The sequence below is a fragment of the Antechinus flavipes genome, chromosome 5, assembly GCF_016432865.1.
Source record: "Antechinus flavipes isolate AdamAnt ecotype Samford, QLD, Australia chromosome 5, AdamAnt_v2, whole genome shotgun sequence".
NCBI classification, from domain to species: domain Eukaryota; kingdom Metazoa; phylum Chordata; class Mammalia; order Dasyuromorphia; family Dasyuridae; genus Antechinus; species Antechinus flavipes.
The window spans coordinates 39,929,977-39,940,821 of record NC_067402.1 but is presented as its reverse complement, the minus strand read 5'-3'; positions in this window follow the sequence as shown (position 1 = coordinate 39,940,821).

Genomic DNA, 10,845 nt, shown 5'->3' with positions numbered 1-10,845 from the left:
TTGTTCTTTTTCTAGCTTTTTTAGTTGTAAGACCAATTCATTGATCTTTTCTTTCTCTATTTCATGCAAGTAAGCAAGATATAAAATTTCCCCTAATGCTCCCTTTGGCTGCATCCCACAAATTTTGTTATACTGTCTCATTATTGTCATTCTTTTGGATAAAATTATTGATTGTGTCTATTATTTGTTGTTTCACCCCACTCATTCTTTAGGATTAGTTTCCAATTAATTTTTTTGTCTATTTTCCCCTGGCCTTTTATTGCCTGTGATTTTTATTGCATTATGATCTGAAAAAAAATACATTTATTATTTCTGCCTTTCTGCATTTGATTTTAAGATTTTATGCCCTAATAAATGGCCAAATTTTGTATAGGTACTACTGAGAAAATAGTATATTCCTTTCTGTCTCCATACAATTTTTTCCAAAGTTCTATCACATCTAACTTTTCTAGAATTCAATTTACCTCCTTAACTCCTTTCTTGTTTATTTTGTGGTTTGATTTATTGAGTTCTGAGACAGTAAGGTTGAGATCCCCCACTAGTATAGTTTGCTGTCTATTTCTTCTTGCAGCTCTTTTAACTTCTCTTGGTGCATATATGTTTAGTATTGATGTTACTTCATTATCTATGGTACCTTTAAGTAGGATGTGGTTTCCTTCCTTATCTCTTTCAATTAGATCTGTTTTTGCTTTTGCTTGATCTGAGATCAGGATCGCTACTCCTGTTTTTTTGTTTTTTGTTTTTCCTTTCTTTCTTTCTTTTTTACTTCAGCTGAAGCATAATAGTTTTTGCTCCAGTCTTTTACCTTTATTCTGACTGGATTGTTGAGGTGTGAGAAATGAGGGGTGAGAGATACCCTAACAGCAATAGAATACCCAGACTACTGTAGCAGGTTTTTGCAAAAAAAAAATTCCCAGTCCTGATCTGCAGGTAAAGTTTTGTCAAAAAAAAAAAGTTTTATTACAATGAGAAACAACTTCCCAGAGGTCCAGTTCCAGACACTAACTAGCAAAGGTTTGGGCACAGAATCTTGTATTAGCCTTCTATGGTTTGGGACTAGGGAGCTATTAGGGGCTAATTTTCAATTCAATAAAGGGTACTGATTGTTTCCCAGATCAAAGTGATTTCCAGGTCATTTGAGAAGTGAGAGTTTCCTGGGAAACCAGGTAACTTTCCCAAGGGAGATTCAGATGGGTAGGGATCATTTTTAGGAATTTCACCAGGCCAGGTGGCCCACCCTCCACAAAGATCAGGGAGACACAGAGTCCCATTATATCAGAATCACTCTGCTTTAAATGTGTTTCTTGTAAACAAAGAATTGTAGGATTCTGGCTTTCAATCCAGTCCACTATATGCTTCAGTTTTATGGGAGAGTTCATTTGCGATTTCCTTGGAGAGATGACCAGTAGATTCTTCCTGTGATTCTTTAACCCTCTGGTTCTAGGATATCAAGGTAATTTTCCTTGATAATTTCTTGAAAGATGTGGTCCACACTCTTTTTTGATCATGGCTTTCAGGTAGTGCAAAAATTCTTAAGTTATCTCTCTTGGACCTAATTTCCAAGTCAATTTTTTTTCAGATGAACTATTTTACATTTTTCCAATCTTTCGATTTTATTTGATTGATTCTTAATGTCTCATAGAGTTATTAGCTTCCATCTGTCTAATCCTAATTTATAAGGAATTATTTTCTTCAGTTAGCTTTTGTACCTCCTTTATTTTTTAAGAAGTTATTTTCTTGAGTCAATGTTTTTGCTTCCTTTCTCAAGCTGTTGACTCTTTTTTCATAATTCTCTTCCATAATTTTCTTTTTTTTTAAATTTTATTTTATTTAATAATAACTTTGTATTGACAGAATCCATGCCAGGGTAATTTTTTACAACATTATCCCTTGCACTCGCTTATGTTTCGTTTTTTCCCCTCCCTCCCTCCACCCCCCCCACCAAGATGGCAAGTAGTCTTATATATGTTAAATATGTTGCAGTATATCCTAGATATAATACATATTTGCAGAACCAAACAGTTCTCCTGTTGCACAGGGAGAATTGGATTCAGAAGGTAAAAATAACTCGGGAAGAAAATCAAAAATGCAAATAGTTCACATTTGTTTCCCAGTGTTCCTTCTTTGGGTGTAGCTGTTTCTGTCCAACATTTACCCATTGGAACTCAGGTCTCTTTGTCATAGAAATCCACTTCCATCAGAATACATCCTCATACAATATCGTTGTCGAAGTGTATAATGATCTCCTGGTTCTGCTCATCTCACTTAGCATCAGTCCATGTAGGTCTCTCCAAGCCTCTCTGTATTCATCCTGTTGGTCATTTCTTACAGAACAATAATATTCCATAACATTCATATACCACAATTTACCCAGCCATTCTCCAATTGATGGGCATCCATTCATTTTCCAGTTTCTAGCCACTACAAACAGGGCTGCTACCAACATTTTGGCACATACAGGTCCCTTTCCTTTTTCTCTTCCATAATTTCATTCTATTCCTTTCTACCCCACCCCCATTCCCCACAATTTTTTCTCTTATTTCTCTTATTGATTTTTAAAATTCTTTTTGAGCTCTTCCAAGAAGACTTTTTGGGTTCAAGACCAATACATATATGTTCCCATTTGAGGCTTCACATGTAGGCATTTTGATAATCTTATTCTCTTCTAAGTTTGTGTTTTGAGCTTCTCTGTAGCCATAGTAACTTTCTTTGGTCAGGACTTTATTTTTCTCATTTTAAAAAGTTCATGTCTGCTCCTGGGGTACAGGAAGACACTGCATAAAGCTTCTTGCACTGGGGGCCAAGGGTCTGGTCACTAGTTTTTTGAGATGGGGCTCTGGGCTGGCAGCTTGCCCATTGTGCCCTGGTCTGTGTGCCTTAGGCTCTAAGGTTGGCAATTTGCATGCTTCACTCAGACCGAACCTCAGAGTTGGCCTGCTATGTCATTGCTCAGTTGAGCTCAGACCAGCACTTTAATAAAAGGATAGTCATTTGATCATCTCCCTCTTAGACTAAAGACAATCATAGTGGTAAGCTCACAGTTCATATATCCTTCAAAGAGTAGGTTACCATCAATCTTGACTGGTTAACAATTAATGAGAGGATGAATATTCCAATAAACGTTCAGTAAGCCATTTGTTTCTCAAAGTAACCCCAGCTTTGGGCAATCAATTCAAAGAATTTATGTTCCACTAAAGCTTGAGTGGAACACAATAGCTACCCTACCTGGGTTGGGTCTGAACAAGAAAATTAGTCCAATCTCACCATCAGTAATGTCCTTTAAGACATTGAACTTTTAAAAACAGGACATTAGAAACAGTTGAGGAATTCTAGAGCTCCCTAAATCATTAGTTAACACTCATTTCTCTCAGGGATACAATGCATGTATAGAGGGAGTCCAAGTCACTTGGTAAGTGTTCAGAGGCAAAACCCTAGGCATTATGATGGTACATTTTCTTCATTAAAAGTAAATACCTGAAGGATTTAGTAATTTGCATCAAATGGGAGCTCGGACTAGGAGGAACCCAATGTTTCTAGCCTTGAGATTAAAAGCAGGACTCTGATGACAAAACTATAAGAGATATAAATATCTTATTGAGAGACCTCTGATCCCCTTACAGTCTTTGCCTCAAAAAAAAAAAATTGGTCAGAATGGTGCAAGTGGACCCAGAGCAAGAATATGGGTTTGTGTGAGTAATTTGATGTCATTTTGTATGCAAAAATAGCCAATACTCTCTCTACCTCATGGACCAAGCAGGATGTCAAGTACCTTGTGGTTCCTGCAAAGCCAAGATAAAAACCTGAAAGACAAGTAGTAAGTAACCATAAAGATCTGCTTGGATGTGGTTTAAGAGGTATATACATCCTGAGCAATAGTGCATTTGGGTATGAGGTGGAAATTACTTTGTGGTAGACATGTGATTAGATAAAAGCCACCTATCATCAGTTGCCACCATGGTGCCAGGATTCATTAAAAGGGTACTTTGAAGAATTCTTTTGGAGGAGCTGAATTCAGTAAATGGTATGCTAGAAAAATAATTTATTAAGCACTTCCCTGAGGAAACAAATACAAGAAAACAAGATGGTTCCTACTCAGAGAGAACATGACTTCATTCCAATGGGGTAAGACAAAACTTAAAGGGGAGCTAGGAAGCAAGGCACCATATAGAGGGAGAGGAGAAAATGGTGCTTGCAAAAGGGCAAGGCTGCTGAGGAGGAGGTAGAAGGGAGAATGAGTTGAGCTGAGGTCATAGTGAGCAGTCTAAGGCTCCTGATGAAATGGCAACTGGCTAAGGACTCACCAATCAGGAAAGCAAGCTTTAGTAGGAGTAGTGGGGCAGCAGAGAGGAGAGTATCTCTGACAGGTAAGATTGATGGTGAGGAAATAGAATACGTTGGAGGGTGAGAGATAGTTTCCAAGAAAACTCTCAGCCTTCCCTGACCACTTTCAATAAAGAGAGCTCCTTTTTTCAGAAGTGGGTCCAAAAAGCACATTGAATAATCACTTCATTGTTTCTCTTGACTAGTCTCCCAAGATTTAATTCCTCATTGGAGCCATCACTTCATTGACATAGGAGACACTCTTCATTGCTGCAGATTGCAATCCATGCTCACCTCATCCTGTGCAGTTTGTGTCCATATTCCCCAATAAATTCTCTGTAGAAGACCAACCCAACATGCTCTTTGGGGGCTTCAGTATTCTATGGGCACCAGGGTAGCCCTCAGGCTTTCTATTCCTCAATCTTACCACATGAACAGCTTATCTCCCTTAATAATGATATCAATTATGCTTTTTTTCTTATATACAATCATTGGAAGTCTCAGTCCACTTAGACTCACTGAGCATCTTGCTGTTGCTCTTTGGGTGACCTGCTATTTTTATTCTTTTGGGGTTGTGGTGATAGAGTGATGACCTTTTAGACAGAAAGAGCTGAATTTATTTATTTATTTGTTTTTTATTATTATAACTTTTTATTGACAGAACATATGCCTGGGTAATTTTTTACAACATCGTCTCTTGCACTCACTTCTGTTCTGACTTTTCCCCTCCCTCCCTTCACCCCCTCCCTCAGATGGTAAGCAATCCTATACATGTTAAATATGTCACAGTATATTTTAGATACAATATATGTGTGCAAAACCGAACAGTTCTCTTGTTGCACAGGGAGAATTGGATTCAGAAGGTAAAAATGACCTGGGAAGAAAAACAAAAATGCAAACAGTTTGCACTCATTTTCCAGTGTTCCTTTAAAAGAGCTGAGTTTAAATTCCACTGTGATATCTACTAGATGTGTGACTGTGGATATGATACCTATCCCTCAGTCTTGGTTTCTTCATAAAAAGGAAATGATAATGTGTAGCATCTTATAGAAGTAAGGCTCTAATAATAAAGTCTGTACAAGTGTGTTTAGAAAACTTTAAAGTTATGCACAAATGTCAATTATTATTATGGCTATTCCATGATTTTCAGTCATGAAGTAGAATTGTTAAATTTTTTTTTTTGATTGGGAGCAGCTCTATCCACCTAGAAGAGCTCTACAATCTTACGTAGTTTAATCTCTTCCTTCTATTCAGTTTGGGACCCAAGTCAATCTCATTGAAAATATCAGGCCAAGATAGAAACACAATGTACCGTCTATCCAAATGCATATTATAGACTCTTCATTAGAACATCTCTAAACATTTGTTTTTTGAAAGTTGTTGAAAAGATGACTTCCATAGGAAATGAGGACCAAAATAATAAAAAACCCAATCTCGTCATCATATGTACTTTTTCCACAGCAAGAGTTTTTTGCCCCCACACATCCTGCGTTATGAGAAACTCGGTGAGACCCCAAAGAATGAATAGATTGCAACAGTGAAATGAAGTAAAAAGCAAAGGCTGGAGGTCCATTTGCTCAGCCAGGTAGGGAAAATAATACCATGGTCTGTCACCTAGCTTCCACCTCCTGGAATCAACATTAAAAAAAACCCCAAAAACCAAAACCCAAAGAACTCATATGACAAGGTCAATTTCATATCGCTTAGTAAAAGTTTTTTTCTTTGCACAAGAGAAGCTTTTAAGATGTAAAAATGCTTATCATTTACACATCAGAGGAAATGATGTCACCATATATCTATAGTGGTTATCTCAGGGGGCTCATCTGCCAACTGGCACCGAGGAGACAAAAAGGCATCTAAGAGAGGGTAAGGAAAAAATCTAGTATATATATATATATATATATATATATATATATATATATATATATGTATATATATGCATATGTTTACATGCACAGACAAATATATGTATATATATGCATATACACACATCTACACATATGTGTGTGTGTGTATATGGTGTATACACAGAGTTCATCTTATACATTTAATGTTATATATTCACTAAGACTTTTGGGACTCGCTCTATAAAATAAACAAATTTGGACAGGAAGTCTTTTGAGGCTGGGACTTCATAGAAGCAGAGGTGAGGAGGGTGTAGACTCCAGGAATATGGTACAGTCACTGCAAAGGCATAGAGTGTTTGTGTATGGGGGCCACTTTTGGAGAGGAATTGGAAAGCCAGGCTAGTTGGGCCATAGGCACATATAGAAAAGTGATGAATAATAAGGCTAGATACTACATGATTAGTGACTTGCCCACATTTCATACATGCTGTACTTGGAATCATAGAATTATACATTTGTAGCTGGAATAGTTGGTTCAAGATCCTGATATTCCCGATGAAAAAACTGAGACTTACTCCAAAATGTAGCAATTTGTCCCAAAGCAGTAACAGAGGCAAATGCCGAACTACAAGTTTTTCTACTTCTTGCTATCTCCCTTTTGCCCATCCTCAGACTCTTGATGACTTCTCTACACGATTGGGATATATAAGTTTGATGTGCTTACATAGCCTTAGCCTTGCAGTACTGATCCCTGTCCAAGAGGAGAAGGGTATATATGTTCTATGTATATATTTTTGCAAGTCCAACTCAATGTTTTTGAGATTGAAGGTGACTTTCTCAGTCATGAACTGAACAACAGAAAATTATAATGAACCAACAATAACAACCCCCACCAAACTTCCTCCCATCCAGAAATACAACAAGCGTGACTCAAGGAGAATATTTATTGAATGAGGAATTGGAAACATTCTGGAGAAAGACCTATGGTATCTTTAGAAAAGAGTTTCTAAGAGCGTATATACCAGATTCTATTTGTGGGTGATTGTGGATAATATGGCTTTCGTCACAGAAAGTGAAGAGTAAAGATTCCACTTGTCGATCATAGTGATGCAAATTGTGTCTCCCTTGATTTTGGGGGAGAAGCAAGGGAACTCTGAAACTCTTCTCTGACAGAGACCTGCCCTTCAGGACAGTTAAGTGGTTTCATTCTGTCAGAAATCTTGGGGGGAATTAGTTGCACCCTCCATTGAATTGAAGATTAGCCCAGGACCACTCCCAGTAACTCGAACTTAAGTGGTCTCATTCAATTGGTGATCTTAACCTGATATTTCTAATGAATGGCTTGAAACCTCAAGATAAGTATTCTCTTTTCAACTGGAAATCTAGGCCTGGGGGCACTGACAACATTGAAGGAATCTCATTCAACAGAAGCCCTAACCTCAGACTGCTGTAAGAGATAATTCTGAACTCCAAATCTCTGCAGAAGTCTGAAGTAGGATTATGCTTTGCCAATGAAGTTCCCTTAATAAAGCTGCCTACCAGGACTCTTGCCCACTGTGAAGACATTCTCTTCTCAGTGTTAACCTTTATTTCCCTAACAGAATCTTTTGCTATTAAGAAGTCTGTCTTCCTAGCAAAGCTGGCTTCTCAGTGTGCCAATAAAAATCCCTTTTCTTGCCATAAACAGATAAAGCAAGATTTGGAGAAAAGTCCCTATTCTTGGCTGCTATTTCTGGGACCCCCAGAGGTTCGAGCTCTAGGTGTCATGGAATCTGTTGGAGGAGACTCCCTAGTTCTTGTCCTGAGTTTGTGCAGGAGGAGCACTGGAGGGGAGACTGCCTACGGGGACAAGCTGCCTCCCTGATGCCCTGCTCTCCGGCAGAGTTTAGGGCTTGATCAAACTCTTCCTTGCTCCAGCATGACAGCCCAACACCTGGTGGCTGGTAAGAGCACTGAATTTCTTTTTGCTATGAGAGGGGCTTCTCCTTCACTCTCATGCTGGTTTCTCCCCCCATAGAGTGGGGATTGCAGGGGAACTTAAGAGCTGCCTTGAGACCTCTCCTCTGCCTCCCCAGCTTGGTGACCTGTCATTTAAATGCTCATTTGTTCCTGCTCCCTTATTGAGGTGTGCTTTAATGGTGAAATTGGGGACTCAATTTTCTCTTCTCAGACCTCCAGAGAAATGTTTAGAGCACAAACTCTTAGAAAGTTAAGAGATTTGGAGAAGCTTAACTGTAGTCTTGTCTCACAGAATGTTTCAAAAGTTCCTCTTTTTCTATAATTAGTCTAATTTCCTATTTGGTTTAGCGGGACAAAATTCAAATGAGCAAATCTTTAATTTTGAGCAAATTGATGAACACTATCTTCTCTTGTAATATGAACATGTGTGTCTTTTTGGGTCATGGGTTTGTGGAGATTCTTGTGAAAAACTAATTCTTTCTTCCCTGGTTACTCTTTTTCACGTTATCTTGTCTAGATTCTTTTTCTTTCCATTAAAACTTCTTTCAGAAGAAATTTTTCTCTATCTACATTTAAATCTCTAGCCATCATTCATAATTCCCAGACATATACATACAAGCAGTTACCAAGTCTTGTCAATTTGATCTCCACAAGATGGCTGCATGCATTCAGACCCTCATCATTTCTTCATTACATGTGTTCATTCATTTTCTAATTAGTCTTTATATCTCCAGCCTCTGCCCTCTACACAACTGCCAAAGTGATTCCTCAAGCACCGGTCTGCTCATATCACTTTTTCTTCATTAAACTTCTATGGCTCCCTACTATTTCTGGGATCAGATTCTAACTTCTCTGGCATTTGAAGATCTTTACTACTCGGTACCAACTTACATTTCCAGCTTCCTTAAACATTACTGCCCTCCATATGCTAGATGGCCCAGCCAAAGTAGCCTTCCTGTTATTTGTACTACAGAGCAATCTATCTCCCATCTCCTGTCTCTGTGCCCCATTTCTGGAAGATGCTGTCACCCCACCTCCCAGAATTACTAGTTTCTTTCATAGTTCAGCTGAAGCACCATTCGTTATACCCCTTTCTTGATTCCCCACCAGGAGCTAATAATGCCCCCTATCCCATTCAAGTTACTTTGTATGTAGTTACATGGATACATGCTATCTCCCTTGATATAATTGGAAGTTCCTTGAGGACAGTCTTTTATTTTTGTCTCTATCCTTAGTGCTTCTCATTCTCTTTTTTGTTGCCATACTTATTCTTTGTAACTTGGCAACATTGTTTTTATTGTTTTGTGTTTATTTTCTCCCCAATTTATATTGAGTTAGCCTTTATGTGTATTGTTTTCTGTACTCTACTAACTTCATTCTGCGTCAGTTCTTTCCATGCATCTTAACATTGATCATATTGGGCATTTTTTATTGTTCTTATTTAGTCATTTTCAGTTGTGTGCAACTCTTTGTGACCCTCTTTGGGGTTTTCTTGGCAGAGATACAGCAGTAATTTGCCACTTCCTTCTCCAGTTCTCTTTACAGATGAGGAACATGAGGCAAACAGGTTAAAGTGACTTACCCAGGATCATATAGCTAGTAAAAGTCTGAGGCCAGATTTGAACTCAGGAAGGAAGTCTTCCTGACTCCAAGCCTGGCATTTTGTTTACGTCATTATTTAACTGCCAATTATTTCTAACCCTGCATTAATATGTCATTACATTCATGCTCTAATGCTTAACACAGTGCCTGGCCCATAGTAGCTACTTAATACATGTTTATTGTTTTAAAGTTTGCAAAGTATATTTACATATCAAGTCATTTGATCCTCACAATAACACTGTGAGATAGGTGTTATTTCCCCATTTTACAGATGAGGAAAAAGAGAAACAGAGATTAAGTGACTTGCTCAAAATCATGCAGTCAGTCAAAACCATGTTAAACACCTATTATGGACCAGGCACTGTGCTAAGTGAAGGAGATACAAAGAAAGGTTTTTTAAAAAAAAAGCCCTCATGAAATTCAGCTGAATGCTGGGGAGACATCATGCAGACATCTATTCTTCAAAAAGATATCTATGGGATAAATTGGAGATAATCAACAGAGGAAAGACATCAGCATTAAGGGAGATTGAAGGAAAAGGTCTGTCGGGAGTGGAAACTTTAGCTGGGACTTGCAGAGCTCCAAGAAAGCTGGGAGGCAGAGAGGAGGAGGGTGAGAAAACAGAGCGAAGACCCAGTCTAAAGATAGACTCAGAAGATGGAATATCTTGTTCAAAGAAGAGTCTTCAGAATAAGCCAGACTCTCAAAGTATGTGAGGTGGAGAAAGACAGAAAGTAATTGGGAGCCTGTGGTTTATTGATTAGGGAGGTGACATAGCTCTGCACTTTTGGAAGATTTACTAAATGTCTGAGGCTGAATTTGAACTTAGGGATTCTTATTCTGTTCCATACTCCACCTCCTGTCCCACCTAGTTTTCTTCAGTATTTAGCAACCAATACAGCTGTAGGTGGCTGCCAAGGCTTCCGTTTCAGACACATGATGTTCTCACCAAAATAGCTATTTGCATGCTGCCTCCCCTCCAATAGAGTGAACTCCAGGAGGGCTTCTTTTAAATGGCTATGTATTTCTATCACTTAGCATGTGCCTGGTACATAGTAGGTACTTAATAAATGCTTGTTGACTGCATGACTTTGGGCAAGTCCCTTAAGTTCTCTCG